The sequence below is a fragment of the Hyaena hyaena genome, unplaced genomic scaffold, assembly GCF_003009895.1.
Source record: "Hyaena hyaena isolate Hyena2069 unplaced genomic scaffold, ASM300989v1 scaffold_461, whole genome shotgun sequence".
NCBI lineage: Eukaryota > Metazoa > Chordata > Mammalia > Carnivora > Hyaenidae > Hyaena > Hyaena hyaena.
The window spans coordinates 1,308,124-1,320,377 of record NW_024081095.1 but is presented as its reverse complement, the minus strand read 5'-3'; positions in this window follow the sequence as shown (position 1 = coordinate 1,320,377).

The window sequence follows — 12,254 nt, the reverse complement described above, 5'->3', positions numbered from 1 at the left end:
GAATTTATTAGCAAGTACTAGATTTGAGAAGCATTATAATTCCCAAGAATGAACTGTGCCCTGTACACAGTTGCAGTCCTTACAGGAAAACAAAACAAAACAAAATGACTGTATTTCTGAGGATAGGTACTCCAGTTGAATGACTTCACTTGCTTATTTTAGGCTCATATTGGTGGCCCTCTTTTCTTATATGGTAATTAGCAGAAGACCCTCACACCTTAATCTGGGTCTTTTTCCATCTTCTTCATTTCCCTTGTTTTGTATCATTCCACATGCTTCTGTCACTAGTGCCCCTGTGTCCCATCCTTCTCTCCTTCAGCTGGTGTAGCCAACAACTGAGATAAAGCAGTCATGATGGACTGTTCCTTTTCGCTTACACCTAAGTCAAACCGTCATCAGCCACTGACACAAGAGATGAAAGAAATTCTGGGCTGTGACGCAACGATGTGCCAAATGCTAGATAAAATTCCAGTTCTCAGTTTCTGAATTCTTCTATGGCACCTTCGTAGAAAACAAGCAAGGAAAAGTAGACTGCTAAGGGATGTATATAAAATGCAGCAGGGATTAAGTAAATTCCAAATAACAGATTAGGTTCCTCCATTAAATGTGGAGATTTTCCGAATTAAAAATGAAGCCAATTATAATTTTCCTTTCCTATGGGTTCTACACAGATCCCTAGCAGGAGCAGAAATTTGTCCATTAGTATCTTCACAAAAATTCTACTGCGAGTATCCCTTGTCCAAGTCTGGAACTTCTCTTTTACCACCTTCCTTTGTCATTGTCTGCTCTATCCTCCTGATCTCAGTCTCAAAGAAAAGAAGTTCCATAACTAATGTTTGCTGGTTGAGATGCCAAGCATTATGCTAATTGCTTGCATGTGTGTTAATTTATTTACCCCTTTCAACAATGTCCTAGAACAGGTCTTCTTATTTCCAATTAGGAGGGAATGGTAATAATATGTGAAAGTCTGAGTTCAAGGAAAAGCCTAAGAACAATCCTATAACCCTTCACCTTCCTTCTGCTGACCATCCTTTCTAAATAAGTGCTTTTAGCATAGACATCCCCCATGGAAAATCCTCAGTAACTCACTGGTTTCCCTGAGATGCTATATTGAGAGCATTCTCCTGGAATGCCTTAAATTTCCAGATAGCCACACTCATCACACTCTGAACCTTCACACAACTTGACATCTGGGTCATGATCTGCTGCCCCTCTACTCCTTCCCCAGGCTCTTTTGTTCACTCTAATCTTCTTTGCTTCTTCTGAATTCCAAAAGCATTTATTATATTTTCTGTATCATTTACTTTGACTCTTTATTCATAATAAAGAGCTTCAAACTCTATTTGTAGCTTCAGGATAGACTCTTTTTTTTTTCCTTAGAGGTTCACAAAACCTAAAACCGAAATTTTTTTTGGTTTATCACAGTTGTTATTTCTTGCCAGTAAGATACACTGTTTGAATTATAAAATGAGGGTGTGAAATTTTTATAGGTGCTTGACTGAACTTGATATTTTCACATTGCCTTGGTCTGTATGAAGATAAAAAGTTTTACTTAAATGACACAAACTCGTGGCTAGTTATAGCCTAATGAAAGGAACAATTCTGTGTTCTAGATGATAGCTACACACATGAATGTGCATGCATGCACACACCAACACAAAGATATACAACCCAAAACTCCAGGGATTCCTTGAACAGAAATAAAAATAATAGCAATAGAAATGGGTTGATTCTTTATACTGACACTTTATTTGTAGTTGACTTGAATCAAAGATTGCTTTGTTTTCAGACTCTTTCTCCTTGAAATATTTACTTCTCAAAATATTTTCCTTATTTCTTTCCTTGATGGTATTCCTTTTCTATCAATTTTTTTCTAATGAAGCTCATCTCCAAATACTACTTGGTCTAAATTTCTGAAGCCCTGCTGGCAATTACACTAAAAACGTAATGTTTGATATTGACTTGTGTCTCTGTTGCCCATTTGATTCTTAACAGAGCATTAACCATGGTGACCACTACTTTCTATTTCTATTTTTTAATGAACTAATAATTATCTATGGGAAACCGTACCTCTCTTCAATGTAGAGCCAAAGATAACACTTGAAACCCGGGCTGAATTTAAAAATGTATTCATTTCTTACTGCTTGCCTTACTACACATATTGGTGGTCAACTCCATTCTGAGATAAGTCCTCATGCAAAGACTTTACCTCTAGCAGATATTATCAGAACCACAGAGTCCTTTTGCTGCTGAGCATGCATCTTGTGCTGTATATTTTTGATCTGCCCCCTCTAGATCAATATTCTATAGTTTTCCAGCTTTTGTTTTTACCCTATTCTATGTCCAGGTGATCTCTAAAGATTATATCATTCCGGCTCTTTTACTTTGCACTACCAGTTGGTTCAGCTATAGGAGACGAGGCAAGTGAAACGAGAGAGAAGTAGGAGTATTTATTCTCCTAGCTCCCTCCTTGTTTGGCTGAGAGTTATCAGCCTAATTAAAAGACATTTCTTGGCAGATGTACCTTGCCTAGAATTATCACTCTCATAGGCTTTCAGTAACTGTTCCTCTTCTTCCCGTTAGTCTCAGGAGTGGTGATAAGGCCTTCCCAATATTGCCTCGTTTCTATTATCCCATTTTTAGTATGTGATCTGTTTCCTTCTAGAACACTAACTAATACTGTCTTTTCCTTAACTACTCAATTTTATGCCTCACAGCTCTAACTCAATAATTGAACATTTATGGAGCTAATTAGTACTCAAGAAATTAAAAATAGGAAGAATAACTGCAATAAAAAAACAACATAGCCACAAGATCTATAACTATTATTCCCTCATTTCATCCTTCTAAGACTCTACTAATAATCTTTCAATATGGTGCTCTCTTATTTCAGACAAATAAATGGAGTTTTGCTTGATCAAAAAAAAAAAAATCTTTCATATTGGGGTGCCTGGGTGGCTCAGCTGGTTAAGCACCTGACTCTTGATTTTGGCTTAGGTCATGATCTCACAGTTCTTGAGACTGAGCCCCATGTTGGGCTCTGTGCTGTCAGTATGGAGCCTGCTTGGGATTCTCTCTCCCCCTCTCTCTCTGACCCTCTCCCACTAGTATCTCTCTCACTCTCTCTCCCTCTCAAAATAAATAAACTTAAAAAAAAAGAACAATCTTTTTAAAAAATTTTTAACATTTTTATTTATTATTGAGAAACAGAGACAGAGCATGAGTATGGGAGAGGCAGAGAGAGAGGTAGACACAGGATCTGAAGAAGGCTCCAGGCTCTGAGCTGTCAGCACAGAGCCTAACGTGGGGCTCGAACTCACAAACTGTGAGATCAGGACCTGAGCCGAAGTCAGACACCTAACTGACTGAGCCACCCAGGCGTCCCAAGAACAATCTTTAATGCTTGAAAATGTAAGCTGAAATTTTAAGTTATATTTTATATTCAGTTAAACAATCAAGTATTATACTCTTTCCCACAAACTTCTATTAAAAATGCTCCCCCCACACACATAACTAAAAGTATGTGAAAGCAACAAAGAATTTCATAGTTTTTATAAAGTTATCTTAAGCATTTCTTATACTAATACCTTTAAAACTAAGTACGTTTTTAACATTTGATATCTTAAATTTAGCTTTCTCAAAAATACCTCATCTATATTCCCACATTTTTGTTCAAAATAATCAAACACAAAATATTCCTCCTCGGGGCAACTGGGTGGCTCAGTCGGTTAAGCGTCCGACTTCCGCTCAGGTCATGATCTCACGGTTCATGGGTTCGAGCCCCGGGTAGGGCTCTGTGCTGACAGCCAGCTCAGAGCCTGGAGTCTGTTTCAGATTCTGTGTCTCCCTCTCTTCTTACCCTCCTCTGCTCACGTTTTCTCTCTCTCTCTCAGAAATAAATAAAACATTAAAAAATTAAAAAAATATATTCCTCAAGACAGATGAGTGACTCGCTCCCTTCCTCATATGAAGACTCTGTATAACTGCTCTTAAATTTTGAAGGGAGAATGTCTAAACAGAGTTCGGTTTTCAAATAAGTCTCTGCCTGCTTCAGGTGGAAACCAGGTAGAATTATGGTACCTTACGGTAGCGGTGGAGAGGACATCAGCAGAGAGGACCCAGGGCATTTCTCTCCCCATTCCCTTCATGCTTTACTCCCATGGTTTAGCCATAGTCCCTCTTATGACTGCAGTCTGCTTAGGCACTGCTTCTCCCTGTCTTTAACTTCTTCTACTTCAGTAAGTTTCTTCTGCTTGCTTCTTCGGGCCTGGGCAGTAATGGCCTCCCACTGTGTTAGTCTCTGGGTATCTGAATATCTCTTGTTGGCTCCTTTAACCCTGCTCTATAAATAACCTCCAGAATTTTATCAGAGTGAGCCTCATTTCAATTCAGAATGCTGACTTTACCTTTGAATTCAGAATGCTGACACATCACTTTTCTTTTAAATTGTGGTAATAGGGGCGCCTGGGCGGCTTAGGCAGTTAAGCTTATGACTTTGGCTCAGGTCATGAACTTGGAGTCTGTGGGTTCAAGCACTGTGTTGGGCTCTGTGCTGACAGCTCAAAGCCTGGAGCCTGCCTCAGATTCTGTGTCTCCTTCTCTCTCTGTACCCTGTCTCTCTTTCTTTCAAAAAATGAATAAATGCTTAAAAAATTTAATTATGATAATAATATCACATAAGAGTTTCCTCTTGACAAAATGTTAAGTGCACATTACAGTGTTGTTAACTATAAGTACAATGTTGTATAGCGATCTCTAGAACTTATTCATTCTACATAACTAAAACTTTTTATACCCATTGAACAGCAATTCCTGTATTTCCGCCACCCCCAACCCCTGGCAGCCACCATTCTACTCTGTCTCTAGGAGTTTGGTTATTTCAGATACTTCACATAATTGGAATGATACAGTATTTATCCTTCTATACCTGGCTTATTCCACTTAGCATAATACCCTCTAGGTTTATCCATGTTGTCGATTATGGCAGGATTTCCTTTTTTTAATGTTAATTTATTTTTGAGAGAGACAAGAGTGTAAGTGGCGGAGGGGCAGAGAGAGAAGGAGACACAGAATCCAAAGCAGGCTCCAGGCTCTGAGCTGTCAGCACAAAGCCTGACGTGGGACTTGAACTCACGAACTGTGAGATCATAACCTGAGTCAAAGTCGAACGCTTAACTGACTAAGCCACCCAGGTGCCCCAGGATTTCTTTTTTTTAAGCTAAGTAATATTCCACTGTATGTACATACTACATTTTCTTTATCCATTCATTTGGTGCTGGGTACTTAGTTTGTTTCTATCTTGTGGCTATTGTACATAATGCTGTGATGAACAATGGATTGCACATATCTCTTCAATATTCTGTTTTCAATTATTTTGGCTATATACCAAGAAGTGGGATTGTTGGGTTATATACGGTAGTTCTATTTTTTACTTTTTTGAAGATTTTTCCATACTATTTTCTGTAGTGGCTATAACATTTTACATTCCTACCAAGAGAGTACAAAGAGTTCCAGTTTCTCCACAGCATCACCAACATTTATTAACTTTTGTTTTTTTAATAATAGCCATCCTAACAGGTATAAAGTGATGTTTCACTGCAGTTTTGATTTGCATTTCCATGATGATTAATTTTAAAATCAAGTTGTCTTCTTATTATTAAATTGTAGGAGTTCCCTGTATATTTTGAATATTAACCCTTTATCAGATGTATAGTTTTCAAATATTTTCTCACATTCCACAGATAGCCTTTTCATTTTGTGGATTATTTCTTTTTGCTGTGCAGAAGCTTTTTAGTGTGATGCAGTCCCCTTGTCTATTTTGCTTTTGTTGCTTGTGCTTTTGGTGTAATATCCAAGAAACTACTGCCAAGACCAGTGTCATGAGTCTTTTCCCCCATGATTTCTTATCTTTCTTACAGTTTCAATGATACATCTTCTTTCAACCACTTTGCCTTACCTATTCCCAATACTACTAAGTTCATAGTCCCTGCCACTATTCACAGTATACAATAAGAGACCTAATGTGCTTTTCCTGCCTAGGAGTATTTCCAGCTGAAAGTGGAAATATGGTGGGTGATCAACTACTTGGTAGCTGCTAGAAGTAGATTACTTTCTGGCAAAATGGATCTCCTGATGTTCTTAAATTTCCCCTCTATGCTACCACCTATGCACTTGCCCATTAGATTCCCTTGCTCTTACTGCCTTGATTTATTGCTGTGGTTAAGGATTTAAAAGGATGAATTGCTTTATATAGCCAGCACAATATCTAATAGCTGCCAAAATGAATTGGGCAGCACTACAATAAAACCATAATAGTTTATGAGTAGAGTAGAATTTCAGAGTAGAATTTCAAACTAGATGGAGTATGTCTTCCACCTTCTTTTCTATTCCTTTCTCACTGCCCTCGCCTCCATTTCTAAGGAATCTATATGTGGATGTAAGAAGGTAAACAATCTGCATTTGGAAAGGAAATATATTGATGAGAAAATATGGCAAAGCCATGTTTTGGGAGGAGGAAGAATAGAACAACACGGGGGCACCTAAGAGGCTCAGTCGGCTAAATGTCCAACTTTGGGGTCAGGTGGACCTCGCAGTTTGTGGGTTCAAGCCCTGCGTCGGGCTCTGTGCTGACAGCTCAGAGCCTAGAGCCTGGAGCCTGCTTCGGATTCTGAGTCTCCCTCTCTCTCCGCCCCTCCCCTATTCATGCTCTCTCTCTCTCTCTCAAAAATAAACATTAAAAAAATTTTTTAAAGAATAGAACAACATGGAGACAGTGATTACATCGTAAGTTAGTCTGTATTAGTTGTTTTCAATTATTCCTTCTCCTTTAAATATAAATGTGTCTGATAGGGCGCCTGGGTGGCTTAGTCGGTTAAGCGTCCGACTTTCGCTTAGGTCATGATCTCGCAGTTCGTGGGTTCGAGCCCTGCGTCGGGCTCTGTGCTGACTGCCAGCTCAGAGCCTGGAGCCTGTTTCGGAGTCTGTGACTCCCTCTCTCTCTGACCCTCCCCTGCTCATGCTGTCTCTCTCTCTCTCTCTCTCTCTCTCCTAGAAATAAATTTAAAAAAAAGAAAAAGAAAAAGAAATGTGTCTGATAGAAAAATGAAAGGCTAGAGTCATACAAATCTTTCTGGTCTTTTATTTCTAAATGCAATGAGGTCAAGGGAACCCACAGAGCTTAATATTACAGTTAGGAGTCCACTGTAGACTTGCCACACACCCCATTAGACCTGTGCTGGTGAGCAAGCTCCCTTCCTGTGCAGCTGGGCTCAGAGCTCCTAGACAGATAGCAAAGCCAAGACCCAAACTGAGGACACTTGGTTAGTGAACCAAGTTATTGCTCAGTCCATAGTCTACTGCAAGAAAAAGGGTAAAGGCAGATCCTTAATATAAATTTTCTAAAAAATAAAGTCATTCTCCATTTTATCAACCTGGAATATCTTCTTTCTTGTTCATATCCTATGCAATGTACCAAAAGCCCCTGAGCTCTTTTCTTTAATACTTCCTCACACAGTGATGCTTGCATTATCAATTACAGTTTGTTCTGTTTTTTACTGAGCATCTACAACATTAGTGACCCGTTAATTTTGAAACACAATAGTATAATTTTCATTTCACAGATTCACATTAGAACTAATTATGTCATCCAAAATATAAGAAGACCATACACTGAAAATATGGTATGTCAGTATCTAATATTAGAGGAAGTAACGTGTGAGGTTTAAACGCCCAGGTTCTGGTATCATATTGCCTTTGTCTGAATCCTGGCTCAACTACCTACTAGGTTTATGACCTTGAACAAATTACTTAACTTTCCTGTGCATCAGTTTCAGTATGTATAAAATTAAGATAATGGTAATACGTGCTTCAGTGTGTTATTTTAAGTATTAAATTGGTTGGAACAGCTCCTGACAATAGTAAGCAAAGGGAAAAATGCTACAGAAGGCCTTGGACCAATTCTCAAAGGACCAACTCATTTTGATTGGCTCTCTCACAATAAAGACTGCAGCTTCAGCCTGATTTTGTCTGATGGCACCCCCACCTCCACCTTCAAGGAAAATGTTAGGAAAATTTTGAATATGTCTGTTCTACCTGCATATACCTGCCAGTGTAACCCTAGATCAGGAAGCATAAAAAGAAAAGAGCTGGGGAGCTCACGGTCATGAAGTATATCCTGGTATCTTTCCTGATTTCCTGTACCCATCTTAAGTCCCTTATAAAACTATTCACAAATATTCATAAATGTCTATAAAATATACTGTACATTTATAAACTATATATAATTATAAATATACTTAAGTATTTATAAAATATTTATGTTCTACAAGAACTTGTCCACTGAACATTTAAGGTTGATATTTCCTAGTATGGCTTTTCCCAAGAGAATCAAGGAACAGGGGGCCCAAGGGAAGTTCACATTATGCAAGTTGAGGTGGTGCCTCTCACTTTCCTCCCTTTCTCTTCTAGCCCCACAAAGTTAGAAAAGGAAGAATTGAGGCCATTGTGCACTATTCGTATTCAAACACTGCCTGATCTTGAGAAGGGATCAATTGCAAAGGATTGTATGAATTGAGCTTGGAACAGTGAGGTGAGTTCGAAGAATCTGTCTAGGGAAGGATTCAATTTCATAGGACCTGCTGATTTGCTTAGGAGATACAAAACATGGTGAACCTACACATGACTAGAAAATACATAGAAGCAGATCCAAAATAAGAGAAATAGTTTTTCCCAAGGGAAAATGTCTTAAAAATTGAGAAGCTGGAGATCATAAAGATTGAAAGTGAGTTCCATAGCCTCAACAAGGACATTTAAAGAGCAATACAGAGAATACTCTGTGTGTATTAGGTCAGAGCGTAATTCAGTTTCATTGGGTATTTCTGGAAGACTTTATACAAAAGGTTTTATATTATTAGATTTGTAGACCAGCCTGCATCACAGAAGACCAAGGTAAATGAGAAAGATAAGATCCATCTTGAATAGAATTAAAACGCATGAGATGATATCCAACTTTAAACTGAGAAATAAACTAGATGCTTTACATCCGTGTGTGTCTGTGTGTATGTGCGTGTGTGTGTGTGTGTGTGTGTGTGTGTGTTTATTATAGTGTTGATATAATTTGGACTCATTTACACTTGAATTTAGTGTCAAAGCAAGATAGCATATGAGCAAAATGCAACCATTTTTCTAAAATATGAGGAAGTATATTGAACCTTGAAAGTTGTGAAAGATGCTTTGTGGAGATATGGCTACATATCCTTCCAACCCATATAAAATAGCAAACCAAATGTCTGATCAAAATATAGGACTTTTGAAGTTCCATCATGCAAAGAAAGAGGCTCTATTCCTTTGGTCTGCATATTTCCTTTCTCTTTGTACATAGCTACATAAATTGCTAGTGTGACCCTGACATCACTTCTCAAACTCCTATTGCAAGTCTGAATTCCCCTGTTGTGCCCTTTGTGTTATATTACTAATAGGCCTAACTACAAGAATGAAAGTGGGTTAGGTTTCTTTACAATTGGTACTCATCTACTGATTCCATCATTGTCCCCACTGTAGAGCCAAGGGAAGGACTAGGCCAATCCTATCTAAAGGCATAGAAATTTTATCAAAGGTAGCATGGCAGTTGAGGTCAGTGAAGAATAAAGTTGTAGTGGAAACTGTGTGGACTTTGAAGTACAACTGCAAATTAGGCAATGAAAAATGTTTTGTTGATTCCTTAGAAGCCAAAAGAAGGAGGAAGGAAGGGAGGGAGGGAGGGAAAAGGAGAGAAGGGAAGGGAAGGGAAGGGGAGGGAAGGGAAGACACTTCAGCTGTTATCATTGAGATATAAAAATTCTACACTAGGATTTCTAAGTAAGATAATGATTTGCTTGTAATTCAGAAACAAGTCAGAAAAACCTAGAATCTAAGTTATATCTGGCCACATTAGCTATGTGACCTCTTTGTTATTTCTTATGGAAGATGATACACTTTATGGAGATTTTACGTAACTTAAGTAAGCAAAATTTGAATACGGAGTCCTTCTTCTGGTAAGCACTCCATGAGCACTAGGTCTCTTGCCTGTTATAAAAACTGGTTGGATGTGTTCTATTTACGTCTACTTCTTTAGATCATTGGATAATGAAAGGAAATTTATAATGCCTAGCTGGGAATCTATGTAAATTTTAAGCAGAAAATTGATTTAGGCAGTGTGATAAACATGTTAAAAAATGAATAGACTGCTAAGGCACATATATTAAATATGCTATTAAAACCTAAACTTTTCTCTTATTTTCTAACAACAATGTTTGTATCTGACATTATAAAATCTTCATCATATGTACAAAGAAACTAGGAGTTTTCATTCAAACACAGGCATTTATTTCCTATGTAAAATAAAAGTGAACATTTTACAGGAGAGGAGGAAAAAGTTGCTATTTTTTCTAAAGGAAACATATCACTCAAGGAAAAAAATTATTATAAGGACTATCCTTAGAACATATAAAAGTTAAGAAATTAGTGGTGGCTTCATTCTTCAGTGGTACTTTGCTAGTGCTAGGCAATGACTCAGAGGATGAAAGTGGAGAAAGAAAAAGTAGCTTCACCAAATGTTGCAAAAAGAATGAAGAAGCTCTCATAGACATCCAGATAGGCCATAGTCTCCTAGACTAGAACATTTTTTAAAAATTTCTCAGGAAAACACTAATAAACAATTCATAACTAGTAAGTAACAGAGTACAGCAGGAAACAAATTAGATAAAGAAATAATGTTATTATAATTGAAATTTCTAATTTATATAAAGAATAAAATAACAGAACACGCCATCCATGAGTGATATGTATTCAGTGAGTCTCTAAGCCACTCTGACATTCTTTCCTCATATGTAGAAGATATGATGTCTACTGTTTTACTATGTGACAATTCTATGAGTTTCAAAGGAGATAATGTGTACAAGCACTTAATAAATCATGACGATTGTTTTTGCATTGTTCCTATACCTTCACCTTTTCCTCTGTTTTATGTAAAGTAGAACACTGAAATTCTCTGGTCTCACCTTTTTTTCATACTTGATTTAGAAAAAATTTACATTTATAAAGAAGCCAGTGCTCCCTATTCACTTACTCTGTGCAAAGAATTTTTCTGCTACTTACATGAAGCATTTAGTTTCAGACATTCTAAAGGTCTTTTAGGGAGGTCATAGAGCTCAACCTTTTCATGACTCTAAGTCTGAGACTATTCACAAATGTCAACATCAGTTTGGGGGGCATTTCAGACAGGTCAGCTATGAGCATAATTTGACATTATTTGGCACTGTGGGATCAATTGCAATTAGATCCTACAAGACTATAATTCTACCCACTGCTACATGCTGCCAGTGAGGGGCACCAGATAGTCATACCAGATAACACAACCTAGAGTAACCATAAGGAAAGAAAATGGAATAAAAAGCTCAAAATTCCTGAGAGCATTCTTTGGAATAGTCTCTTTCTCTTCTAAGAGAAGTCTTTAAGCTAAGTACTTTGCTCTTATAACCACTGCATGAAATAGGCATTCTAATCTCCCTATTACCTAAAGTAAAACCAAGACTAAAAAAGGTAAAATAATTTGCTCAAAGTTGGTAAAGATAGTGAACAGGAAAGGGAGAATTTGAACCTATGTATAAGATGTCTTAATTAAATTTATCTAAATTGAAAAATGTAAATATATATACCACTGAATTCTATAAATTACATTATATTTCCCATTAAAAATAGAGATTTAGATATAATTCAACTGAGAAAAGATTTTTTATCATATATTTACACTTAGGAGAAATGGGTAACTTTGAAAATCATATATGAAAAGGTTCTAATAGCTAGTTAGCAATATTTAACTGAATGAAATGTTATGAAGAAAATACCTACTATAAATACTAGAAATTGTGGTGATATTTATAACATTCAGGAAGAAAGAAGTTTTAAATCAAGATATTTTATCCGGGTTCCATAAGCTATGTCACATGTATAAGAATATTAAATTTTTCTACAAAACTTTGTGTTTACATAACTTTGGTTCTGGAGTAAGAGTTTGTAGCTTTAGTCTTATAATGTCCATTATCCGAGGAGGGGCAATAATTACTTCTGTAAAAGCAAAAAATAAAATTGCTTTCTTAAAATGTTTATTTCTATTTTGAGAGAGTGAGAGAGCGAACAGGGGAGTGGCAGAGAGAGAAAGGGACGTGGAATCTGAAGCAACCTCCAGGCTCTGAGCTTTCAGCATGGAGACCAACATG